This window comes from Elephas maximus, chromosome 4 (genome assembly GCF_024166365.1).
Source record: "Elephas maximus indicus isolate mEleMax1 chromosome 4, mEleMax1 primary haplotype, whole genome shotgun sequence".
In the NCBI taxonomy this organism is placed as follows: domain Eukaryota; kingdom Metazoa; phylum Chordata; class Mammalia; order Proboscidea; family Elephantidae; genus Elephas; species Elephas maximus.
In genome coordinates, this window is record NC_064822.1 from 90,531,881 (window position 1) to 90,559,624 (window position 27,744).

At 39.9% G+C, this 27,744-nt stretch overlaps 1 long non-coding RNA gene across 1 annotated transcript; it reads left to right on the forward strand.

Annotated features, from left to right (window-relative positions):
• LOC126075295 (uncharacterized) lies at positions 1–27,744 on the forward strand. The gene is made up of 3 exons (XR_007517151.1): positions 1–95; positions 24,105–24,401; positions 27,664–27,744. It is a non-coding gene; the product is annotated as an uncharacterized LOC126075295 (long non-coding RNA).

Here is a 27,744-nt window from a genome sequence, read left to right on the forward strand (position 1 = left end):
TCTGCATTTCCCCTGGAACAGATTGTTCATCCAAACAAAGGACAACAGTGTGTGCTGCTGGTGGTGCAGTTAAGCATTTGACTGCTAACCTAAAGGTCAGTGGTTTGTGCTGTGATAAAGCAATCTAAAACTGAGGCACTTGGCATTACTAAAATGGCTAACCCAGGCCTGAATCTGACTCCATTTTGTTTCTGCTTCTGCTTTCTGTTGGCTGCATGACCTTTTATCATTGTAATGGAAAATTTTTAAAAAGGTGATTGTGTACAAACCCTGGTTAAAAGTTTAAGGAAAGAGTATTCCAGGAAGCTTGTGAAGTAAATGGTCTGGGAAAATATGTTAGTAATGGAAATAGCCAATGTTAAGAGAGATATGTTAAAGATAAAGGTATCATGATTGTTTTTTGGCTATAAGGTAAATATCAACCAATCAGAAAGTTTTCTTAAAAGTCCTTGATATTTCTATATAAGAACCTTTCCTCCCTCCTCGATTTTGGAGCACATTCTATTTTTACTTAGTGCTGCCTGGCTGTATCTGTTCTATGCCTGAATAAAACTAATTTATTTTCTGCTCCTAACAGAGTAAGTATTTTGTTCTTTACCAGAACCTACCAGCCACTCCATGAAAGGAAGATGTGACAGTCCGCTTCTGTAAAGATTATAGCCTTGGAAGCCCTGTGGGGCAGTTCTACTCTGTCCTGTGGGATTGCTATGAGTTGGAATTGACTTCAGAGCAACAATTTTCCTGAATATTTTCTATTTGACCATCCAGATTCATTCTCCATACTTCTTATTGTGCTCTATGCCCAGGGAGGCTGATTCTTATGGATTGCATACTTGAACCACCTTGCCCTCTGGCTTCTGGTTGGCTTAGGCCCAGGGCTTCAAACTCACTCATTCTGGTTTGAACCGCTGCTGAGAAATTTTCATTTCTAACAAGTTTCCAGCCAGTGCTAATGATTCCACCCCAGATGTACGGAATCAGAATCTATAGTTTAACAAGATCTCCAGGTGATTCTTATAATAGTCTTCTAAGAATATTGACTTAGTCCTTTTTTAAATCATTTATATCCTTTCTGTTTTTTTCAATCTATCTATATCTTGTATTCTAATGAGATTATAAGAATCACCTGGAGATCTTGTTAAACTGTGAATTCTGAGGTGGAATCTTGCAGTTGGCTGGCCAACCCGCAGAGCAAGAGAGCTGAGCAATTTCAGGTAGGAGGCTTCCTGGTGGAGTGGGATGCCTCTGGGCACTTATCAGCAAGCCAAAGAGCTATAACCCTTGCCCGAGTAGGCCAGAGACCAGGCCAGCAGAGGCCAGGATGACAGAGACCTGGCTGCAGGCATGGCTGATCAGAAGCTGTTCTGATCAAAGAACTGTGTCCTGATTGTTCCTGTTACTTCCAAGTTGATCCTGATCCGAAATTTAACCTGTTATTTCCCTAATAAACCCCATGATCATGAGTATGGTCTGTGAGTTCTGTGTGGCCATTGCAATGAATTATCTGGAGTCAGAATTGGTAAAATTATTGGAGAATGGAGGTATGTCCAACCTCCATCTCATAGGAATCAGCTTTGGGCTGATGCTAGTGTTGATTCTCCTTTCTTCCCCTGAAGTTAAGAGGAAATCTGACACCACCCTTTTACACCCCATTTTATAGACAAAGAAATTGAAGCTCAGGACATTTGTGAGAAATGCAAATTTCTCAGCAGAGGTTCAGACCGGAATGAACCAGGTTTGAAGCCACAGTTACACCAGTTGAGACAGATAGGGTTAACTATGCCAGTGGCTGAACAAAAGAGCTTTTAAAAGATTATCTTCTAGAAGTTGGATGGACAGGAACCACACCCTATTGTGAGACACATAGGGTTAACTATGCCAGTGGCTGAACAAAAGAGCTTTTAAAAGATTATCATCTAGAAGTTGGGTAAACAGGAACCACACCCTATTGTGAGACAGATAAAGTTAACTGTGCTGGTGGAACAAAAGAGTTTTTAAAAAGATTACCATCTAGAAGTTGGGTAAACAGGAACCCACTCTGTCAACACGAGATAGGATTGGGGCAGCCCGTGAATTACTATCTCCTTCTCAGTGTCTTTCTAGTCCCCTCCTCCTTTGCAGCCTCCGTATGAACAGAGGAACAGAGTGTGACTGCTGTCTGACCTTCGTTAGCCCTCTGAAGATGGCGATGTAGTGCCGAAGATCAAGGGCGCTTGCACTATATCCCATAATAAGTGATGCCAAGGGCTGCCGAGAGGACCCCATCTTGAATATCAGTGGGTTCCATCTTAGATTCCAGATGCACACGCAACCCAATTAACATGCACTACCATTCTGAGAAGCCCACTAAATATTCATTACTCTATTGTCCCCACGGAACCCATATAAGCCCTAGCCTTGCTTCCCTTTTTGAGTCAGTCTTTTGGAGAGGCTTAGATGCCCCCGACTCCTTTTGCTTGACTCAAGCAAAATAAAGCTTGCTGAAGAAAAAGTTTGTCTTTTGCATGTATTTTTACTCAGGAAATGACAAGGACCCTTTGTGTCAGATTGGCAATTGGTAACACAATGTCAGGAAATTGGAAGGCAAGAGAAGAGACAGTGAGCAGATTTTTTCCTCTAGTTCCCTCCCTGTCAAGCTGTGGTTGGGCAATGCTTTGTCCTTTTGCAGCTCCTCTCAGGCTGCTCTCCCAAGGATACAACCTTCCCAGGTTCCAGTAACACTCTACACTCTTGACTTTTCAGACCAAGGGGTGGTAATAACAATTTCTTCCCACTATTTCCAGTCCCATTGTACTTCACAGGCCCTTGTTGGGTTCTTAATTTTGTTCACTTTCATTTATTGTCCCTTTATTAAACTCTTTTTAATGACCCATTTCCATTGAATATGGTGTGAAATATTCAGTCATACGTTATGGCTACAGCAGAGGACCAAAGCATAAGTCTGAAATCAAGATGATCAAAATCCTTGTCATCAGTACATCATATCATATACTGAGTGCTTACTATGTTCCAGAAACTGAGCCAAGCATTTCTTTTAGTTTCGTAATAACTCTATCAAAGTGGGTATTATATTTAATGAGCATTTTAAGCTCCAAGCTTATGATTAAAAAAAAAAAAAAAACCCACTGCTTTCGAGTTAATTCTGACTCATACTGACCCTTATGATTAGGGCAGTTAAATAACTTGTCCATGGTTATACAACTACTAAAAGACAGCGTACAGCCTAAAAAGTAGTGCTATATGATTGCAAAACACAAGCTCTTAACCACCAAATTTTTAGGGATAGGAAAGAAAACGATATAGGGAAGCCTGAACAAGAAATTATGAGAGTCTGCACTAAAACAGAGCCCTGGTAGTCCAGTGGTTAAGAGCTCAGCTCCTAACCAAAAGGTTGCCAGTTTGAATCCATCAGCTGCTCCTTAGAAACCCTATAAGGCAGTTCTATTCTGTCCTATAAGGCCACTATGAGTTGGAATCGACTCGACAGGAATGGGTTTGATATTTGATTTGGACACTAAAACAGTGGCCGTGGAAATGGGAATAAGGGAACAGATTTAAGAACTGAGTAGGAGATTGTATTGCCCAGATTTGATGACTGATGAGGATGTAGGGACTGAAAACAAGGAAGAAATGCTTAGTAGTTCTTTCTTTGTTTATATCCTTTCTATTTTTTTCAATGTATCTATCTTTATCTGATGTTCTATACACAGAAGTGAAGAAATAGCCAATGGTAATTAAGAAATAGTCTAATTCTTTTCAAAGCTTGCCAGTTTTCTTTCCTCCATATAATAGTACATTTCAAAACTCTATTATTAGGTATATACATATTTAGAATCATTATGTTTTTTTTGAAGAACTGACTCTTATTATGAAATATCTATCTATAATAATATTCCTTGTCCTGGTCTACTTGTCTGATATAAATATGTATATGTGTATATATAGAGACACTACTGCTTTCCTATGGCTATTGTTTCCATGTATGGCTTTTCTCATGCTTTTACTTTTAACCTGAGTCTTTATATTTAAAGACTTACAGCATATACACAACATTGTTGTTGTTAGGTGCTGCTGAGTTTGTTCTGACTCATAGTGACCCTATGTACAACAGAACGAAACACTGCCCTGCCCGGCCCTGCGCCATCCTTACAATTGTTGTTATACTTGAGCTCGTTGTTGCAGCCACTGTGTCAATCCACCTTGTTGTGGGTCTTCCTCTTTTCCACTGACGCTGTACTCTGCCAGGCATGATGTTCTTCTCCAGGGACTGATCCCTCCTGACAACATGTCCAAAGTATGTAAGACGCAGTCTCGCCATCCTTGCCTCTAAGGAGCATTCTGGCCACACGTCTTCCAAGACAGATTTGTTTGTTCTTTTGGCAGTCCATGGTATATTCAATATTCTTCGCCAACACCACAATTCAAAGGCGTCAACTCTTCTTCGGTCTTCCTTATTCATTGTCCAGCTTTCACACGCATATGATGTAATTGAAAATACCATGGCTTGGGTCAGGCGCACTGTAGTCTTCAGGGTGACATCTTTGCTCTTCAATACTTTGAAGAGGTCCTTTGCAGCAGATTTACCCCATGCAATGCATCTTTTGATTTCTTGACTGCTGCTTCCATGGCTGTTGATTATGGATCCAAGTAAAATGAAACCCTTGACAACTTCAATCTTTTCTCTGTTTATCATGATGTTGCTCATTGGTTCAGTTGTGAGGATTTTTGTTTTCTTTATGTTGAGGTGCAGTCCATACTGAAGGCTGTGATCTTTGATCTTCATCAGTGTTTCAAGTCCTTTTCACTTTCAACAAGCAAGGCTGTGTCATCTGCATAACGCAGGTTGTCAATGAGCCTTTCTCCAGTCCTGATGCCCCATTCTTCTTCATATAGTCCAGCTTCTCGGATTATTGGTTCAGCATACAGATTAAATAGGTATGGTGAAAGAATACAACCCTGAAGCACAACTTTCCTGACTTTAAACCAATCAGTATCCCCTTGTTCTGTCCGAACGGCCTCTTGATCTATGTAAAGTTTCCTCATGAGCACAATTAAGTGTTCCAGAATTCCCATTCTTTGCAATGCTAATACACAACATGGAACAGCATATATAAGCACTGTTACTCAACCATAGCTTGTAACAGGTATACAATGAAACTTTTGCTGGGAATTCTGGGATTTAATCAAGCACTCTTGCCCACTTGAACCAGAGAGAATAGAACAACTACTGCAGTCATTTTGCAAACTTCAGCAAAGAGCGTGTCAGAGAATAAAAATACAATCGAGAAGAGGAGCTGAAGGGGAAAGCCAGATCCTGATTATACTGTTAGAGCCCATGATCAAGATACACTTAAAGTTAGTCCTAATCCCAAATTTCATGGTTATATAAACCAATAAATATCTTTTTTTCTTAAGGTAGTATTATGGATTGAATTGTGTCCTCCAAAATTGTGTGAGAGCATGGCTAGGTATTTCGTGGTTGTCCACTGTTTGCAACCTGATGTGACTATCCTATGGGTTGTAAATCCTAACGTTTTTGAGTTAATGAGGCAGGATTAGAGGCTGGTATGTTAATGAGGCAGGACTGAATCTACAGGACTAGGTTGTGTCTTTAGTCAATCTCTTTTTAGATACATATGAGAGAAATGAGCAGAGAGGAGGAGGAATGCATGCCATCAAGAAAGAGGAGGGCATCCTGTGGATCTGGGAAGAAGTTCCTAGATGAGGGGAAGGCTGATGACAAGGACCTTCCCCGAGAGCTGACAGAGACAGAAAGCCTTCCCCTGGAGCGGCACCTTGAATTTGGACTTCTAGCCTCCTAAACTGTGAGAGAATAAATCTCTATTTGTTATAGCGTCCACTTGTGATATTTCTGTTATAGCAGTACTAGTAACTAAGACAGGTAGTTTCACCTGGATTTCCTATCACTCTCATTTTGGGTGGTTACCAAGGATGACAGAAATAAGTCATGATCTAATTGGCCTCTAGGGTAAGGTATTTCTGCACCTATGGAATTTTAAAGCCAACTTGCTTCTGAAAACTGCTGATGCTGGCAGTTTGAGAGATTTGTTAAGGATTTTAAATTAAATTGATGAGAAGTTACTATGATCATTCAGACAATAACACAGCCCTGCTGTAAAGTGGTTGGCATTAGAAGTTTCCCAAAATATTTAGCCCATGTTAAAGAAGCAACAAAATCTGATTTGCAAGAAACTTGGGTTTCTCTTGATAGAACCTGCATTACCCAAAGCTGATGGAACCCTAATTCCTATACAACTGAATAGGGGCATGAACTCATTATTTATAATGATAACTAATATAATAATAGTAATATTCAATAACATTTATTGAGCCATCACTTTTGTTCCAGATACTGCACTAAGCAATTCCATGAATTATCTCATTTAGTCTATACAAAACCTTGTAATATTATCTTTAAGAAACTGGTATTTATTGTTGTTAGATGTCATCGAATTGGTTCTGACTCATAGCAACCCAATGGACAACAGAACGAAACACTGCCCAGTCCTGCGCTATCCTCACGATCATTGCTATGCTTGATCCCATTGTTGCAGCCACTGTGTCAATCCGTCTCATTAAGGGTCTTCCTCTTTTTTGCTGATCCTTTACTTTACCAAGCATGATGTCCTCCAGGGACTGATCCCTCCTGATAACATGTCCAAAGTATGTGAGACATAGTCACACCATCCTTGCTTCTAAGGAACATTCCAGTTGTGCTTCTTTCAAGACAGATTTGTTCATTGTTCTGGCAGTCCATGGTGTATCCAATATTCTTTGCCAAAACCACAATTCAAAAGCATCAATTCTTCTTTGGTCTTCCTTACTCATTGTCCAGGTTTCGCATGCATATGAGACAATTGAAAACACCATGGCTTGGGTCATGCATACCTTAGTTTTCAAGGTGACATCTTTGCTTTAAAGAGGTCTTTTGCAGCAAATTTGCCCGATGTAATGCATACTTTGGTTTCTTGACTGGTGTTGATTGTGGATCCAATTAAAATGAAATCCTTGTCAACTTCAGTCTCTTCTCCGCATAACATGATGTTGCTTATTGGTCCAGTAGTGAGGATTTTTGTTTCCTTTATATTGAGGTGTTATCCATACTGAAGGCTGTGGTCTTTGAGTTCTATTAACACATTGCTATGTTTTTTAACATATTGCTATGTTGTCAAAAACCTAAAGGCATAGAGAAACACCAGAGATTAGTGTAAGTAAATATATTTATTGTAGTAGACACAATTCAAATCGGGCGGTGTCAAACCGAATGCATGGGGAAGGCACTCTGAGAAGAGGATGGTGAAAGCAGGTTATACAGGTTAAATGAAAGGTGATGAGGATGAAGAGAACAGAATGTCATTGGGTGACTCCGGATACAGCATTACAGCATTTGTTTATCAAGAGTTATGACTGGTTAAAAAGTATGTATGATGCCCAAGGTGGTCAGCTCTTAAGAAATTTAAAGTATAGGAGTCTGGATAGAGGAGTTTCCTGGAGGCCATTGTAAATTCCTTTCATGTTGGTTTCTCAGGAGATAAGATCAGAGTACATGCAGGGTTTCAGGGTCAGGTGGTTGTATAAACAAGAGTCATTAAGAGCATGCCATACTTCAAATGGCACCTGAAGGTTTAATCATAAAGGAACTTTGCTTTAAGGGAGGTTTCTTGTTTCTGACCTCCTGACGACCTCATTCAGGAGCCCAGCACAGCCTGTTTAAGATTTAGGGTGTCTCACAATATCTAATATAATATTTTCTGTTTTAACTTAAATGGCACACCAAAGCCTGAAGAATCATAGTAATCATATCAGTGAATTCAAGATTGGGTGAAAAGAATTTAGCTTAAAATTTATTGATTTTATGGTATAAGGTTTTAAAAATATCTGGGGACACAGAATCCATTTAACTTACAAAGAAATTCACAATAAAAGGAATCAGCAGATAGATAGTAACTTATTAAAAACAATTTACAGTAAAAAAAATAATGTGTGCAAACCTTTATTTCCCACGTTTATAGTCCACATTTTTCTTAGTAGAAAAAGCAAGGATGTCAGGGTAACCACAAATCTATTTGAGATAAGCCTAGGCTTCTCTCAAGGGCAATGCCCTTAAGATTCCCTATTGTTTGATTGAGGGGATCTATGAGGCACACTCTTAAAATATTTAGAGGTCCCCACCAACCAGACAATAGATGTGTAGTAGCTTTGGTGAAGGGAAAGACAGTATGCAGTACTGGGGAAGCCAGCACAACTTGACTAAGGCAATGTCAAGGAAGCTTCATACCAAAACCAAAAACCAAACCCAGCGCCCTTGAGTCGATTTGGATTCATAATGACCCTACATAGACACATTCAAATGCCCTGAGGGATGAAATTACTGAGCTGAGAACTGACTACCATGGTGGGGGCGGGGGGGGGGGGGGAGGGCGGCAGCAATCTAGCTCAATTGGTATACCATAATTTTAAGGAAAATGTTCTATAGCCTACTTTGTTGAGTAGTATCTGGGGTCTTAAAAGCTTGTGAGCAGCCATCTAAAATACTCTGCTGGTCTCACCCAGTCTGGAGCAAGGGAGAATGAAGAAAATCAAAGACATAGGGAAAGATTAGCCGAAGGACTAATGAACCACAAATACCATAGCCTCCATCAGACTGAGTCCAGCATGACTAGATGGTACCCAGTCACTACCACTGACTGCTCTGACAGGGATCACAACGGAGGGTCCCGGACAGAGCTGGGAAAAAATTAAGAACAAAATTCAAACTCACGATAAAAAAACCAGACTTCCCGGTCTGACAGAGACGGGAGACACCCTGAGAGTATGGCCCCTGGATATCCTTTTAACTCAGTATTGAAGTCACTCCTAAGGTTCATCCTTCAGCCAAAGATTAGATAGGCTCATAAAACAAACAATAACAGAAATAGCTCAACCATGTATACGAGACTAATTGGGCACACCAGCCCAGGGGCAAGGATGAGAATGCAGGAGGGGACAGGAAAGCTGGACAACTGGAAATGGGGAAACCAAGGTCGAGAAGGGGAGAGTGTTGATACATAGTGAGGTTGGCAACCAATATCACAAAACAATATGTGTATTAATTGTTTTATGAGAAACTTACTTGCTCTATAAATCTTCATCTAAAGTACACACACACACACACACACACAAACCATCTGGGGATTATACCCAAGCTCAATCAATTAGGTGTTAACTGATAGAATAATATCTTGGGTAACCTCATAAGTGTTATAGTAAAGACACTTAGGAAGACATTTTAGCTTCTAGCTAAGACAATAAAGACTTTCTAGTTGTGGACAATAAAAGGGATTACATGCCTTAAAAAATATATATTTAGAGGTCCTTTTGTCTACTTGAAGTCCCTGGGTGGTACAAACACAGAGGTGCCTTGGAAGAAAGGCCTGGTGACCTACTTCTGAGAAATCGGCCATTGAAAACCCAGTGGAGCACAGTTCTACTCTGACATACATGGGCACAATGGCAGCTGAGTTTTTTGTTTGCTTTGCTTTGTTTTGTCTGATTGAAAGGTATTATAAGATAGCACCTTTGATCTTTCTGAGTTGTTATTTTGCAGTCCTACTGCCAGTTTCATCTTGATCTTTGCCTGGAAGCTATTTGTTAATGTTAGCATTATTTATTGTCTGGAGGGGTTGGGAATTTTCAAAGTCATCACAGCCTGGTTCATGGTTTTGTTTAACAATCCTTTCTTTAACTTGTTACTCTCCTCTCACATTTTACTGTAATCAAGAAGAAGAAACTAGGCTGCACCTTTAATACTCTGGCTGAAATCTCCTTAACTAGACCACCTAGTTCCTTAGGCACAGATTCTACTTTCCATATAACTACAAGCAATAGTGTTGCTAAACTTTTTGCCCCTATGTAACAAGCATCTCCTTCCTTCTGTTTCCAACAACATATACCTCATTTTCCTTTAAACCATCCCCAGCAGCCCCCTTAAAGTCCATATTTCTATAAGCAATCTGCTGAAAATACTTTAGACTAACACTATCTTCAATGTCCTTCCAGCTTCTTTTCATTGCCCAATTCCAAAACCACTGCCATATTTTAAGTTTTTTATATGGCAGTGCCTCACTTCCAGGTACTAAAATCTGCGTTAGTTATCTACTGCTATGTAATAAATAAATCACACCAAAAAGTGGTGGTTTAAACCAACAAACATCTGAGAGTCTGGAATCTGGGATTTTGACACATACTAATGGATAATATTTTAAAATTACTTGAGGCATAAGCTGATTGTTATTGTTGTTTTTAACATTCAGAGTACCTTTGATATCACTTTGAATTTTTGCTCCTAAAGATCAGATTGGCATTTACCATCTATATTCCTTTTAATAATTTTCATTTTTGAGTTTCTAAAGAAATCTTCTGCTACAATTTTCAGCAATTTTCACTTGTTTCAGAGTAAACAAAGTTTTGCAAAAAAAAAAAAGAGAGAGAGAGAATTATGTCACAGAAGTTGTAAGTTTTAAGCAGCGTCCTATCCCCACTGCCTTAACCTTTCAGATAAAAGTAGACACTGAAATTTTGATTGAAAGGGACTTTGAAGGCAGAAACAGAAAAATTAGCCTCATGAATGACAGAAATGAAACAGGGTTTACACTCATGGACTTAAGTTTCTCAATTTCTCTAATCTATCTAAAAAACAACCAAACCTGTTGCCATCGAATCAATTCCAACTCACAGCAACCCCATATGACATAGAATTGTGGGATAGGGTTTCCAGGGAACAGCTGGTGGATTCAGACTTAACCACTGCACCATCAGGGCTCCCTGGATCTATCTAAGGCCCCTGAGCTTCCTGTTCCAGGGTCAATTTGCTATAGTCTTGTTTATTGGGTTATCTGTTGGAACCTTGTGACTGGTGTGACACCCAATTTCAAGCATAGCTTATTTCTACATATAGTTTTTTCTATCCTCTTGTATCGTCTCACTCTGATGGTTATACACCGTTTGTAATACTAATTTATTAAACTGAGAAAATAATTCCTGGTTCTCTTTAACTGAAATTAAAAAAAAAAATCCTTTGCTGTCAAGTCAATTTCGACTCATAGCAACCTTATAGGGGAAAGTAGAACTGCCCCAATAGAGTTTTCAAGGGTATAATCTTTATGCTTAACCATTGTGCCACCAGAGCTCCTTCTCTTTAACTCAGATGGTGATTATTAGGGATTAGGAAGTGAAATTTGCACCAGAAGAATTAATGAAGTGTTACGGAATGGCATGGACTAAGATACAATGACTAAGAATGACTTAGAAAAAGTCCAATTTGTTTCTTTTGCTTTTACTTTATTTTAATTTTTACTTTTTTGGACAGAGATCAATGTTGTAATTTTTTTCTGTCCATCATTCATGGCCCCATCTGTGTCCATGGGTTTAGAAAATGCTGAACTCTCCTCTCAGTTTTGGGACTGGACAAATGACTAGGCTGGATGATGAGTGTATTTCATTTCCTTGGCTGCTGTAACTGGTTCAAACCACCGAAATCAGGCTGTTTCTCTGGGGGTTGAATTTTGAGTATATTACTGGAACTGATTCATCCTGATTTTGGCCCCCTGACTAAATTTTTAATTGATCCCTGGTGTGTTCCTGATTACTATCTTTTCAAAGCTCGATTGGATTTTTTGTTTTGCTTGCTTCTATTTGTTGCTGTTGTTGTTAGCTGCCATTGAGTCAGCTCCCAACTCTTGGAGACCCCATGCACAACAGAAAAAATGTTGCCCAGTCCCACCTAAAACCCAGATCAGACCACTGTGATCTATAGGGTTTTCATTGGCTGATTTTTAGAAGTAGATCACCAGGTCTTTCTAGTTGGTCTTAGTCTGGAAGCTCCACTGAAGCCTGTGCAGCGTCATAGCAACACACAAGTCTCCAGTGACAGGAGGATGGTAGACGTGCAGGAGATGCATTTGAATGGAATTCAGGTCTCCGACATGAAAAGTGAGAATTCTATTAGCTTCTGCATATCCTTCCACTAACCGTAGCGTTTTCGGTGTAGATGGGCCAGAGTGAGTTTCAGCTTTCAACCAAAAAATCTCACTTTAATATCAGCATGGACAAAGGTCTGAAGAATTTGTAAAAACAGAAGTTTGGGTGGTTGCTGTAAATTTTATATTAAGTTATCAACATGCTAATTAGAACACTTGTTTTTATAAGAAGAACTCAAGAGCTCTTTTTATGGTGCAACAGATTTTTCTTCATTCCTACAGTTTGCGGGGTGGACAGGGATGAATAGACAATCAGGAAAACTTTCTTTTGATTGGTAGATTTTAGGTCATTACATTTGACTTTAAGCTTCCATTTATTTACCATGTTTAGAATTTATTTGAAGATAGTGAAGAAAATAAAAAGCTACTTAATTTCATCAACAGACTTTTTAAAGGACCACTTTATTTTTATTGCGATAAAAATAGACGTTACAAAACATTTGCCATTTCAACATTTTTACATGTACAATTCAGGGACCTTGATTATGTTCATCACGTTGTACAACCATCATCATCTGTTCCAAATTTTATAAAATATGGTTTGATGAGTTATTTTATTGATGGTATATTTATAAGCTTAGAAATAAGAAGCTACTCATTTGTGAAGGAAATTCAGTCTTGTTCTTGTAAAGGAGAAGTTTGTGAAGCCTTTTTTTTTTTTTTTTACCAGAACTTAATAAATTAAACTCCGTTTTTGCTGAATTAAACCGGTCTTTCTACATGCATGCCAGGGACTCTTTACTTGCCTAGCTGCTCTCAACATAGTTAGCCCAGACTTTTTATAGGCATCTGCCATTTGGCTCCTTAATTGCTAGTAGCTGTGGGAACTGGGGGAAATTCACTCTTCCGTCAAGCCAGGATTTGAAAAAAATACACCCTAAGGAAGAGTCTCTTGTCACAAGTGTCTTTTTTTCCCAAGTGTCTTTTTTTCCCCCCTGATGGTGTAGTGGTAAAGAGCTATGGCTGCTAACCAAAAAGTTTGGCAGTTCAAATCCACCAGGTGCTCCTTGGAAACCCTATGATGTGGTTCTACTCTGTCCTATAGGGTCGCTTTGAGTCAGAATCTATTTGACAGCAAAGAGTTTGGTTTGGTTGGTTTATTTATTTATTTATCCTTTATTGTACTTTAGATGAAGGCTTATAGAGCAAATTAGTTTCTCATTAAACAATTAATACACATATTGCTTTGTGACATTGGTTGCCAACCACACGACATGTCAACACTCTCCTCTTCTTGACCCTGGGTTCCCCGTTACCAGCTTTCCTGTCCCCTCCTGCCTTGTCATCCTGTCCCCTGGGCTGGTGTGCCCATTTAGTCTCATTTTGTTTTATGGGCCTGTCTAATCTTTGGCTGAAGGGTAAACCTCAGGAGTGACTTCAGTATTGAGTTAAAAGGGTGCCTGAAGTGTTAAAAGGGTGCTCAGAGTTTCTCCAGTCTCTGTCAGACCAGGAAGTCCGGTCTTTTTTTCTGAGCTTGAATTTTGTTCTACATTTTTCTGTAGTTCTGTCCGGAACAGTGTACTGTGATTCCCATCAGAGCAGTTGGTGGTGGTAGCCGGGCACCATCTAGTTGTGCTGGACTCAGTCTGGAGGAGGATGTGAGTTGTGGTCCATTAGTCTGACACAGGTGTCTTTTTGTATAAAATGGGACCTACGAAATGCTTCTTTATGACAAGGTTGCAATAAAAAAAAAATGTTTTGAAAGGATCCTGGATCTAGCCTTATCTAAAGTTTCCCAGACAACTTAAAGGGGTTTTGTTTTAACAAGCTGCTTCTGGGGAATGAGGCACTGGAACTGAATGATTGTCGCACATCCCCAAGACATCTGGTTAGAGCTGTTAAACATCAACTAGTGATGTTGTTTTTTATTGAGCTTCAAGTGAACGTTTACAAATCAAGCCAGACTGTCACACATAAGTTTATATACACCTTACTCCGTACTCCCACTTGCTCTCCCCCTAATGAGTCAGCCCTTCCAGTCTCTCCTTTCGTGACAATTTTGCCAGCTTCCAACTCCCTCTATCCTCCCATCCCCCCTCCAGACAGGAGATGCCAACACAGCCTCAAGTGTCCACCTGATATAATTAGCTCACTCTTCATCAGCATCTCTCTCCTACCCACTGTCCAGTCCCTTTCATGTCTGATGAGTTGTCTTAGGGAATGGTTCCTGTCCTGGGCCAACAGAAGGTTTGGGGACCATGACCGCCAAGGTTCCTCTAGTCTCAGTCAGACCATTAAGTATGGTCTTTTTGTGTGAATTTGGGGTCTGCATCCCACGGATCTCCTGCTCCCTCAGGGGTTCTCTGTTGTGCTCCCTGTCAGGGCAGTCATCGGTTGTGGCTGGGCACCAACTAGTTCTTCTGGTGTCAGGATGATGTAGGTCTCTGGTTCATGTGGCCCTTTCTGTCTCCTGGGCTCTTAGTTATTGTGTGACCTTGGTGTTCTTCATTCTCCTTTGCTCCAGGTGGGTTGAGACCAATTGATGCATCTTAGATGGCCGCTTGTTAGCATTTAAGACCCCAGACGCCACATTTCAAAGTGGGATGCAGAATGTTTTCATAATAGAATTATTTTGCCAATTGACTTAGAAGTCCCCTTAAACCATGGTCCCCAACCCCCGCCCTTGCTCCGCTGACCTTTGAAGCATTCAGTTTATCCCGGAAACTTCTTTGCTTTTGGTCCAGTCCAGTTGAGCTGACCCTCCATGTATTGAGTATTGTCCTTCCCTTCACCTAAAGCAGTTCTTATCTGCGAATTAATCAGTAAAAAACCCGCTCCCACCCTCCCTTCCTCCCCGCCCCGTAACCACAAAAGTATGTGTTCTTCTCAGTTTATAATATTTCTCAAGATCTTATAATAGCGGTCTTATACAATATTTGTCCTTTTGCCTCTGACTAATTTCGCTCAGCATAATGCCTTCCAGGTTCCTCCATGTTATGAAATGTTTCACAGATTGGTCACTGTTCTTTATCGATGCACAGTATTCCACTGTGTGAATATACCACAATTTATTTACCCATTCATCCGTTGATGGACACGTTGGTTGCTGCCAGCTTTTTGCTATTGTAAACAGAGCTGCAATAAACATGGGTGTGCATATATCTGTTTGTGTGAAGGCTCTTATTTCTCTAGGGTATATTCCGAGGAGTGGGATTTCTGGGTTGTATGGTAGTTCTATTTCTAACTGTTTAAGATAACGCCAGATAGATTTCCAAAGTGGTTGTACCATTTTACAATCCCACCAGCAGTGTATAAGAGTTCCGATCTCTCCGCAGCCTCTCCAACATTTATTATTTTGTGTTTTTTGGATTAATGCCAGCCTTGTTGGAGTGAGATGGAATCTCATTGTAGTTTTAATTTGCATTTCTCTAATGGCTAATGATCGAGAGCTTTTTCTCATGTATCTGTTAGCTGCCTGAATATCTTCTTTAGTGAAGTGCGTGTTCATATCCTTTGCCTACTTCTTGATTGGTTTCTTTGTCTTTTTGTGGTTGAGTTTTAACAGAACCATATGGATTTTAGAGCTCAGGCGCTGGCTGGAGATGTCATAGCTGAAAATTTTTTCCCAGTCTGTAGGTGGTCTTTTTACTCTTTTGGTGAAGTCTTTAGATGAGCATAGGTGTTTGATTTTTAGGAGCTCCCAGTTATCTGGTTTCTCTTTGTCATTTTTAGTAATGTTTTGTACTCTGTTTATGCCTTGTATTAGGGCTCCTAATGTTGTCCCTATTTTTTCTTCCATGATCTTTATCGTTTTAGTCTTTATGTTTAGGTCTTTGATCTACTTGGAGTTAGTTTTTGTGCATGGTGTGAGGTATTTTTTTGCAAATGGATATCCAGTTATGCCAGCACCATTTGTTAAAAAGACTATCGTTTCCCCAATTAACTGACACTGTGCCTTTGTCAAATATCAGCTGCTCATATGTGGATGGATTTATATCTGGGTTCTCAGTTCTGTTCCACTGGTCTATGTGTCTATTGTTGTACCAGTACCAGGCTGTTTTGACTACTGTGGCTGTATAATAGCTTCTAAAATCAGGTAAAGTGAGGCCTCCCACTTTCTTCTTCTTTTTCAGTAATGCTTTGCTTATCTGAGGCTTCTTTCCCTTCCATATGAAGTTGGTGATTTGTTTCTCTATCACATTAAAAAATGACATTGGAATTTGGATCGGAAGTGCATTGTATCCATAGATGGCTTTTGGCAGAATACACATTTTTACTATGTTAAGTCTTCCTATCCATGAGCAAGGTATGTTTTTCCACTTAAGTATGTCCTTTTTAATTTCTTATAGTAGTGCTTTGTAGTTTTCTTTGTATCGGTCTTTTACATCTTTGGTAAGATTTATTCCTAAGTTTTTTTTTTTTCTTCTTTATTTTATCTTCTCGGGGGCTACTGTGAATGGTATTGATTTGGTTATTTCCTCTTCGATGTTCTTTTTGTTGATGTAGAGGAATCCAAGTGATTTTTGTATGTTTATTTTATAACCTGAGACTCTGCCAAACTCTTTTATTAGTTTCAGTAGTTTTCTGGAGGATTCCTTAGGGTTTTCTGTATATAAGATCATGTCATCTGCAAATAGAGATAATTTCACTTCCTCCTTGCCAATCCGGATGCCCTTTATTTCTTTGTCTAGCCTAATTGCCCTGGCTAGGACTTCTAGCACAATGTTGAATAAGAGTGGTGATAAAGGGCATCCTTGTCTGGTTCCCGTTCTCAAGGGCAATGCCTTCATGCTCTCTCCATTTAGAGTGATGTTGGCTGTTGGCTTTGTATAGATGCCCTTTATTGTGTTGAGAAATTTTCCTTCAATTCCTATTTTGCTGAGAGTTTTTATCATAAATGGGTGTTGGACTTTGTCCAATGCCTTTTCTGCATCAATTGATAAGATCATGTGGTTTTTGTCTTTTGTTTTATTTATATGGTGGATTACGTTAATGGTTTTTCTAATATTAAACCAGCCTTGCATAAAATACCTGGTATAAATCCCACTTGGTCATGGTGAATTATCTTTTTGATATGTTGTTGAATTCTATTGGCTAGAATTTTGTTGAGAATTTTTGCATCTATGTTCATGAGGGATATAGGTCTGTAATTTTCTTTTTTTTGTGATGTCTTTACCTGGTTTTGGTGTCAGGGAGATGGTGGCTTCATAGAATGAGTTGGGTAGTATTCCGTCATTTTCTATGCTTTGAAATCCCTTTAGTAGTAGTGGTGTTACCTCTTCTCTGAAAGTTTGGTAGAACTCTGCAGTATAGCCATCCGGGCCAGGGCTTTTTTTTGTTGGGAGTTTTTTGATTACCGTTTCAATCTCTTTTTTTGTTATGGGTCTATTTAGTTGTTCTACTTCTGATTGTGTTAGTTTAGGTAGGTAGTGTTTTTCCAAGAATTCATCCATTTCTTCTAGGTTTGCAAATTTGTTAGAGTACAATTTTTCGTAATAATCTGATATGATTCTTTTAATTTCAGTTGGGTCTGTTGTGATGTGGCCCTTCTCGTTTCCTATTCGGGTTATTTGTTTCGTTTCCTGTATTTCTTTAGTCTAGCCAATGGTTTATCAATTTTGTTAATTTTTTCAAAGAACCAGCTTTTGGCTTTGTTAATTCTTTCAATTGTTTTTCTGTTCTCTAATTCATTTAGTTCAGCTCTAATTTTTATTATTTGTTTTCTTCTGGTGCTTGATGGATTCTTTTGTTGCTCACTTTCTATTCGTTCAAGTTGTAGGGACAGTTCTCTGATTTTGGCTCTTTCTTCTTTTTGTATGTGTGCATTTATCGATATAAATTGGCCTCTGAGCACTGCTTTTGCTTTGTCCCAGAGGTTTTGATAGGAAGTATTTTCATTCTCGTTGCATTCTATGTATTTCTTTATTCCCTCCTTAATGTCTTCTATAACCCAGTCTTTTTTCAGGAGGGTATTGTTCAGTTTCCAAGTATTTGATTTCTTTTCCCTAATTTTTCTGTTATTGATTTCCACTTTTATGGCGTTATGGTCTGAGAAGATGCTTTGTAATATTTCAATGTTTTGGATTCTGCAAAGGTTTGTTTTATGACCTAATATGTGGTCTATTCTAGAGAATGTTCCATGTGTGCTAGAAGAAAAAGTATACTTTGCAGCAGTTGGGTGGAGAGTTCTGTATAAGTCAATGAGGTCAAGTTGGTTGATTGTTGTAATTAGGTCTTCCGTGTCTCTGTTGAGCTTCTTACTGGATGTCCTGTCCTTCTCCGAAAGTGGTGTGTTGAAATCTCCTACTATAATTGTGGAGATGTCTATCTCACTTTTCAGTTCTGTTCAAATTTGATTTATGTATCTTGCAGCCCTGTCATTGGGTGGATAAATATTTAATATGGTTATATCTTCCTGGTCAATTGTCCCTTTTATCATTATGCAGTGTCCTTCTTTATCCTTTGTGGTGGATTTAACTTTAAAGTCTGGTCAGAACTTAATATTGCTACTCCTCTTCTTTTTTGCTTATTGTTTGCTTGATATATTTTTTCCATCCTTTGAGTTTAATTTTGTTTGTGTCTCTAAGTCTAAGGTGTGTCTCTTGTAGGCAGCATATAGATGGATCGTGTTTCTTTATCCAGTCTGAGACTCTCTGTCTCTTTATTGGTGCATTTAGTCCATTTACATTCAGCGTAATTATAGATAAGTAAGTGTTTAGTGTTGTCATTTTGATGCCTTTTTATGTGTGTTGTTGACATTTTCATTTTTCCACTTACTTTTTTGTGCTGAGACATTTTTCTTTGTAAATTGTGTGATCCTCATTTTCATAGTATTTGACTTTATGTTTGCTGAGTTGTTACGTTTTTCTTGGTTTTTATTTTGAGTTATGGAGTTGTTATACCTCTCTGTGGTTACCTTAATATTTACCCCTATTTTTCTAAGTAAAAACCTAACTTGTATTGTCTTATATTGCCTTGTATCCCTCTCCATATGGCAGTTCTGTGCCACCTGTATTTAGTCCCTCTTTTTGATTATTGTGATCTTTTACATATTGACTTCAATGATTCCCTGTTTTGAGCATTTTTTTTTTAATTAATCTTAATTTGTTTTTGTGATTTCCCTATTTGAGTTGATATCAGGATGTTCTGTTCTGTGACCTTGTGTTGTGCTGGTATCTGGTATTATTGGTTTTCTGACCAATTTCCTTTAGTATTTCTTGTAGCTTTGGTTTGGTTTTTGCAAATTCTCTAAGCTTGTGTTTATCTGTAAACATCTTAATTTCGCCTTCATATTTCAGAGAGTTTTGCTGGATATATGATCCCTGGCTGGCAGTTTTTCTCCTTCAGTGCTCTCTATATGTCATCCCATTGCCTTCTTGCCTGCATGGTTTCTGCTGAGTAGTCTGAACTTATTCTTATTGAGTCTCCCTTGAAGGAGACCTTTCTTTTATCCCTGGCTGCTTTTAAAATTTTCTCTTTATCTTTGGTTTTAGCAAGTTTGATGATAATATGTCTTGGTGTTTTTCTTTTTGGATCAATCTTAAATGGGGTTCGATGAGCATCTTGGATAGATATCCTTTCGTCTTTCATGATGTCAGGGAAGTTTTCTGTCAGCAGATCTTCAACTATTCTCTCTCTGTTTTCTGTCCTCCCTCCCTGTTCTGGGACTCCAATCATATGCAAGTTATCCTTCTTGATAGAGTCCCACGTGATTCTTAGGTTTTCTTCATTTTTCTTAATTCTTTTATCTGATTTTTTTCCAGCTATGTTGGTGTTAATTCCCTGGTCCTGCAGATTTCACACTTTGCATTCTAATTGCTCGAGTCTGCTCCTTTGACTTCCTATTGCGTTGTCTAATTCTGTAATTTTATTGTTAATCTTTTGGATTTCTGCATGCTGTCTCTCTATGGATTCTTGCAACTTATTAATTTTTCCACTATGGTCTTGAATAATCTTTTTGAGTTCTTCAACAGTTTTATCAGTGTGTTCCTTGGCTTTTTCTGCAGTTATCCTAATTTCATTTGTGATATCATTAAGCATTCTGTAAATTAGTTTTTTATATTCTGTATCTGATAATTCCAGGATTGTATCTTCATTTGGGAAAGATTTTGATTCTTTTGTTTGGGGGGTTGTAGAAGCTGTCATGGTCTGCTTCTTTATGTGGTTTGATATCAACTGCTGTCTCCGAGCCATCACTAAGATATTGTACTGATTTATTCTATATTTGCTCACTGAGTCTTATCTTGTTTTGTTTTCTTTCAATATATGTGGATGGGCTACTAGATTGTGCTGTCTTGATTGTTGTAGCCCTTGACTTACTTATGACCTATTACCAGCTGGTTTGGGCTGTTGCCAGATATATATGCCTGAGTCTATTCACTAGTCTTGAGTAGAATCTGATTTTGGGTCATCAAGTGTGTGATGCACCCTAACACCTATCCACCTTGAGAAGTAGTGGTGATAGTTGTGTGCACCAGATTCTATTAGCAGCTGGGGTTCACACTCCAGAGGAGGGCAGGATGCTGACAGGCTTCCCCTAAGTGTCAGTGAGGTAGGTGTGTCTCTATTCCTAAAGCACCTAGGTGGGAGGGCTCTGCAGCTGTACCTTAGGCCCCCAATGCAAGTACCTCTACAGATTGGTAGGTGTCACCCTCCTTAGACCCCTAAGGCAAGAGGCTAGGTGGTCCAGGGGGAGCTTCAGCCCTCAGTTCCCTGTTGTGGGTCAGTTAGGGCTCTGTTGAATAAGCAGAGATATCAGACCTGGGAAACTTGTTTTTCCAGTAAATCCGCTAAAAAAAAAAAATGCAGTCAGATCCCTATCAGAAATGCCTTTGCAGTATAATAGCCACCTTGTTCCCTGTAGGGATGAAAGCCCGAGATATGGATCATATATGCTTGGCTGGAGCTGGTTCTGTGTTTTTAGTCCAATTAGGGAAGGATTTTTGGTCCCTGGGTTTTTTGTGGTTGCTTCTCTCAGGCCAGAAGAATGGGTTAAGAAAAGATCAAAAAAAAAAAGGAAAAGAAAAGCCGCGGAGCCAGAGCCGTTCTCCCTCTGGCTCAGGAAATTCCAATGTTAATGAAGCCACCTGGGAAGGGGAGGGGAGGGTTCAGAAAAACAGGAGAGAATAGCACCCCGGAATATAGCTAAAGTTGCTTATCTTGCTTGGGGTGACTATTTTATCTGAGATTCCCGAGGGGCGTGTCGCCTATGTGTGCTGGCTGTGTATAGATTGCCCCCGAGGGTCTGGCCCGCAGAAGCCACGGTCAGTTCCTCTGCTGCCAGTCCAAAGCTCAGCGTCAAGGTCCCGGCTGGGACACTGCACTCCCAGCTCCAAAATCAGTCGCTGCCTCCCGGGGACTTCTCCACCCACCAGCTGCATTGCTGCGCCGCCCGCGCGGACCAGCTGGGCCCCCTCCTGAGGTCAGTTCAGGGGGGTAGGGCTGAGCCCCGTGTTTGTGCCGTGACAGGATGCTGTGCTCAGCTCTCCTGTGCCCAGTCCAAAGCCCGGCACCAAGGTTCCCCAGCTGGGAGACTGCACTCCCAGCTCCAAAACCAGTCACTGCCTCCCGGGGACTTCTCCTCCCACCAGCCGGGTTGCCCTGCCGCCCGCGCGGACTGGCTGGGCCCCCTCCCGGGGTCAGTTCAGGGGGGTAGGGCTGTGCCCCATGTTTGCGCCGTCACAGAATGTTGTGTTCAGCTACCTTGCGCCCAGTCTTAAGCCCGGCGCCAAGGTTACCTGACTGGGACGCTGGCTCCAGGCTCCGAAAACAGTCACTGCTTCCCCGTAGTTGTTAGTTCTCCGTCTCTGTCACTCAGGTCAACTCTTTAAATCTGTGTGTGTTGTTCAGGGTTCGTAGATTGTCATGTATGTGATCGATTCGCTTGTTTTTCTGAGTCTTTGTTGCAAGAGGGATCCGAGGTAGCGTCTACCTAGTCAGCCATCTTGGCCCCCTCCCTAGTGATGTTTTTATGATCCCTCCGGAAGTATAGATAACTAAGATTGAAAACCTCTGCAATGAGTTCCTGAAATCAATCACTGTAAGCCCCTGTACACATTATTAAATAGAAGCCCATTCCTGTCTTCTAACCCTTCCCGCCTTGTGACCTCAACCAAAGCTTAACCAGTCAAATGATTGTATTATACATTCTTTGTTCCTTGGACTATATCCGTTCATGTTAGAAGCTCTCTAAATGGAGTCCAGGCATGGATTACCCAATAAGCAAGGTAAGCACAGACTTATTTGTGCTTACTTACTAATCTTCTGTCAGGGATTTTAAATTTGAAAAGAGACTTTGATTCTTGTAGGAAGGTGCTGTGGGGTTGGGACAGAGAGATGCTGGTCATACCTAGAGGCAGAACCTTTTATGTGGTAAAAAAAACAAAAATGTGAAATTGTTCACTACAGATGATCTGGTAAGTGTTGTAGGGAAAAAAATCACGAGGTTTAATAAAGCAAAAAAAAGTTTTATTCAGCATATATTGAAAAAGGCTAAAGTGAGAAATTGAACAAGCATGCTGCCAGAGAGCCATGTCTGCCTGAATCCAAGGAATATTACATAACAGACAAAAGTGGGAAAATGGATAAGCCTACTGCTACAGGCACGTCTGCCCAAATCCAAGGAAATATTACAGAATAGGCAAGAATGGGAAAGCAGACAAGCCTGCTGCCACAGCCCTGCCTGCCTGAGTCCAAGGAACGTTATAGAAATGACCAATATGTGTTAACATTATAAATGCACAAAACCATTGAAAGCTTCACCTTTTTGCAGATTGGCTAGAAATTGTGATCTTACATTTTGAATTTTCTTAAAAATCATTGGTACGGGTTTCAGTAACGATGGTCAGGAGGGCCTTCATTGGTCCAAGAAATTTTCTATTCACTAAACTTTAATAGAAAAAGATAAGAGTAGAAAGTGTCTTGTGTTCTGTTTGATTGGTTTATGTGAAATGTTTCCTAAACTATATTTTCCAAGATTGTCCAAGCCACTGTCTTTATATCTCAGGTCCCAGCTGATTTGTCCTTGTGAGTGCTTGTGGGTCCAGCTCCAGATGGGTCACATTAGCTATGCTCAAGGACAGGGAATAATGACTCCAATATTATTTTCTAAATCATAAGCAAGATAAACACCATGCTTACGTTGCCTATTGGATAATCTACCCTTGATTTATTTAGAGCCAATTGGAAGGAAATTTTTTAAAATTATCTTTTTCTGTTTCTAACCCTATTCTATTTCTATGACTTTTAATAAGGTTTAAAATAGACTCAAATCTGCTTTACAAGAAAAAAACAATAGGGATTTTTTTTTTTTTAATTACTAAAGCCAAGAGTGAGAGAGAGGATTAAAAAGCAGTCTGCCCTTGAACAATTAAGAAGATGAAGTAAATGAATGTTTCTTTTGTAATTTTAATTTTGTTGGATGCATGTGTAAAGACAAGTACAAATGGAAAATAAATGGGCAAATTCCCCTGGTGAAAATAGGGGAAGGACTCCCCTTCTCCATGTCTTTCTTTAGAATTCACTTTAAAACCAAAACCAAACCCACTGCCAGTCAAGTTGATTCCGACTCATAGGACCCTATTAGATAACTTAAAATTGCAAATTCTTTGCCTTTCTAAAAAGGACCTATGTAAATGTGACTTCAGATAGTTCTCCTCTACCATCCTTTTTTTCCTGGAAGGAGATTAGCATAAACTCAGGTGGTCCAGCCCTATTTCCTGGCCAGAAAGATTAGAAAATAATCAATTATCTTTAAAATATGAATGTAATGACTCTACCCACCTACCTATATAATGGTTAAGATTTCTTTCTGTTTTGGCAATCACTTTTTAACAGATTGCCTGTGATGCCTCACATTCTGGTTTAATGCTTACCCAATAATAAAACTTTCTTTTCTCTTCTATTTTTGAGACAGGGAAGAGATTGGGCTGGCTGAATTAAATAAAGCCTGCATTTCAAGGCCCTGTGTTCTTGACCAGCTATAATTAAATAGTCTCTGAATCTAAACCTAAGTGCAGACCACTGTATAACTTTTGCTGCTTAGACAAGATAAGGGGCTACATTTCAAGGCCCTGTGTGCGTGACCAGCTTTAAATTACTGATAATCCTTCTGAATTGTTTTTCAAGGCCTCACCAGCTGCAGAGCATGCGCAGTAAAGATCAACACGGCCTGTGAATGACCTTCATAGACAAACATGAACAGTGACCCCTCGCTGGGGCTCGAACCAAGATCCAGAGGCATCACACATGCACAACATCCCAGAATAAGTCCTGTTTGACATCCCGGCAGCCTTTGTGACAGACTCCATCTTAGTTCCAGCAACCTCTTCGAGGAAGTCCATCATGAATTCTAACTGTGCACGAATTTGATCTTCATAATCCCTCCCCTTCTCCTGGAAATCTCCGCCCATCTAATGAATAAAGGTAATGCCTTTTTCCCCACCTAAAAAGTTTCATAAGCTCTAGGGAATCAGTTGCTCAGTGAGAGACAGGAGGCTAGCATAGGTGGAAACCCCTCTCCCTCTCTCCGTTTTGAGTCTTTTACTCTGTCCCTAATAAACCTTTGTTCTGTGTGGAATTTCTCAGCCTCTCCTGGTCATTCTTGGTCAGAAGAAGGTAAGAACGTAAGCAGGGCTTAGTCCTGAGCTGGGAAGCCCTGCTCTGTAACATTTTTGTGGAGAGGTTTTCTGGGTTGGGATTAGATTTTGTTTTTAGTAAGTTTTCCCCAACACATGGTGCCTATGAATAAACTTTTTACTGAAATTATAGATAAAAATCATCTAAAGATTATACAAAAAGTACATTTGTTAGAAGGAGTGGGTGCAGTGGTTAAGTGCTGGCTGCTAACCAGCTACTCAAAAGGAGAAAGATGTGGCAGTCTGCTTTCATAAAGATTTACAGCCTCAGAAACCCTATGGGACAGTTCTACCCTGTCCTCTAGGGTCGCTAGGAGTTGGAATCGACTCCATGGCAAGGGGAAATTCGTCAGGTCTCACAAGAAGGATGAGAAGTAACTTGTTATCAATTGATCTCAGTAAAGTGTAGAAAACAAAACCTGTTGCTGTTGAGTCGATTTCAACTCATAGTGACCCTATACAATAGCAGAACTGCCCCACAGCGTTTTCAAGAAGCACCTGGTGGATTTGAACTGCCAACCTTTTGGTTAGCAGCCAAACTCTTAACCACTATGCCACCAGGGTTTCAGTTAGTCATGTGAAGCTTAGCCAATGCAGTTGTTCAAGGAGGTAATTAGACACAGTATCCTCCTCCTATTCCTGGCTCTCCTTTCTTTGTTTCTCTAAGCAAATGGAGACCAATTATTGTGCCTTAGATGGTCACTTGTAAGCTTTTAGGACGACTTCTGGCACTGCACAATGAATGAGAGGTGGAAAAGGAGCACTGGTGCATGTTGCTGGGCCAGTTACCTGGGATGTCTCATAAAGCCATGACCCTGGGCCTCTGGGCTGGGGAACAAAATCCCATGGGGTGTTTCCTTGTGCATGGACAGCCTCAGCAGCTGTTCTTTTTTTTTTTTTTTTGGTCACTGTTATAGGTGTGTCTATTGCACAACTTTTGCCAATTCAACTTTTTGCAGGTGTACAACTTGTTGGACAGCACTTGTGACAGTCAGCTGTTTGGCACTGTCCTTGATCAATGCGATTTTTCCATCACTGAGGACTGAGGCTCAGTACTCCATAGTCAGTGACCCCCTTTCCCCTTCCACCCCCCCCACCCCTGGTAACCACCAGTAAACTTTGGCCTCTCTAAAAAAAATTTTTAGCCAATGGTTGATTTTTCTATTCTTTTCCCATTTTTTCCTGGGGTGGTTTCGGTGTTTGTGGTCCCAAGGTATTATCTCATCTGCCCAGGGGGTGACTGGTCTCCTGGAGTGGTTTCCATGGTCATGGTCCCAAGGTATTATCTCATCTGCCCAGGGGGTGACTGGTCTCCTGGGGTGGTTTCCATGGTCATGGTCCCAAGGTATTATCTCATCTGCCCAGGGGATGACTGGTCCCCTGGAGTGGTTTCAGTGGTCATAAGACTTTCTTAGATCATATCATTTATTTTCCACAGTCTGAAAAAGACATTAGTCATTAGTAAAAATTTAACAAGGAAAAAGGAACTGATCATTCAAGAATAAGTTTAGAAGAAAGAAAAATGGTGTAGGTCCTATTCATGCCATGGCCAAGCAGCCTGTTCCAAGGTTAGCTTAATTTAACATTGAATTCTCTCTAAAACAATTTTTAAATGTAGAAGCTTGATCACTGACTATTAAACTAGTTTTTTACTCTGAACTGGTCATTGCTTAACTGTCTTTTCGGCTCTGTTTCTGTAGTAATGAAGGATTCTTCAAGATTTTAGTATATAAGATCTGTGGAAAATCCTGCAGAGCACTTCTTGACCCCCTAAGTCAGAGAGCTGGCCGATTTACAAATAGTGTACTAAACACAGTTCATGTAATTTCTATTACTGGGTTAATGTTGATTTTATTTTGACACTTGGCATTAGGCAAATGATACAGGTAGTAATGACCAAGTCTCTATTATATAAAGGCACCTTTTCCTCTTTGTAATTAGTAAGTAAACTGTGGAGGTGATATTTTTGAGTCTGCATGAGTATGCTGTTCTTCAACATACTATTCCCCAATGGTTTTAATATCCAAGGACGAATCATGGCTGACTCAATTATTATTTTGGGGATTATAAAAAGGTGATGTTTGTTATTCTAGAAGTTCTTCTATATTTATTAGCCAGAATTCGTCACTAAAAAAGAATTTTCCTATCTTCATTTTTCCACCTTATTCATTATTTCTCTCCCTCTCTTTCATCACTGTAGACTTTTTTTTTTTTTAAAACTGAAGGTGCTATAATTCATTACTGTTGTTAGCACATTTGATTTTTCATCTAATACAACCCATGGCAGGTTGATAAACTTAGAGCTGGTGACACCTATGTGGAGAGTGGGATGTTTGGCTATGTGGAGGTAATACCACAAAGTCTAAGGCCTGAGTGTTGGAGTTTGAGCCTCCTAAGCACTCATATCTCATTATTGCTAAGCAAGAGGAAAAGAGAAGGTAAAGATGAATTTTATGATGCCAGTATTGAGTGACATGGGAATCCCAGCCCTTGGATATGTTGGGAGAGTACGTGAGAAGTGCCTTGCACAGGTCCATTGTACCTATGCTACAATCTGCTGTCTAGGAATTTGGATCTAGAAACATTTAGATACAACTTGGATACGTCTATGTACCAATAAATCAAAGATTAGGATATGCCTTTAAGAAAGAAGTCTCTCTGATTTGTTGTCTGCCAAAGTCTGTAGCAATAGGCTCAAAGCCAGGCATTGTCACTAGGTACTAAGTTGGCAAAGAAAGTAGATAAGATTGTTGGCTTTGGAGTCAGACAGACCTAGTTGTGCTATTTACCAGCTGTGTAACCCTGAGGCAACTTTCTTAGGCTCTCTGAAACTGTTTCCTGAACACAGTGCCTGGCCTTTAGAAAGGACACATGACCATCAGCTTTGATGATGATTATGATGATTGATACATTTGAATAATAGTGTCAGTGAATATACTTTTGACTGCCAGAAGAATGAACAAATCTATCTTGAAAGAAGTACAGCCAGAATGCTGCTTAGAAGTGAGGATGGCAATACTTGATCTGTCTTATTTCTAACACCTTATCAGGAGGGACCAATCCCTGGAGAAAGACATCATGCTTGGTAAAGCATGATCCTTTCACCATACCTATTCAGTCTGTATGCTGAG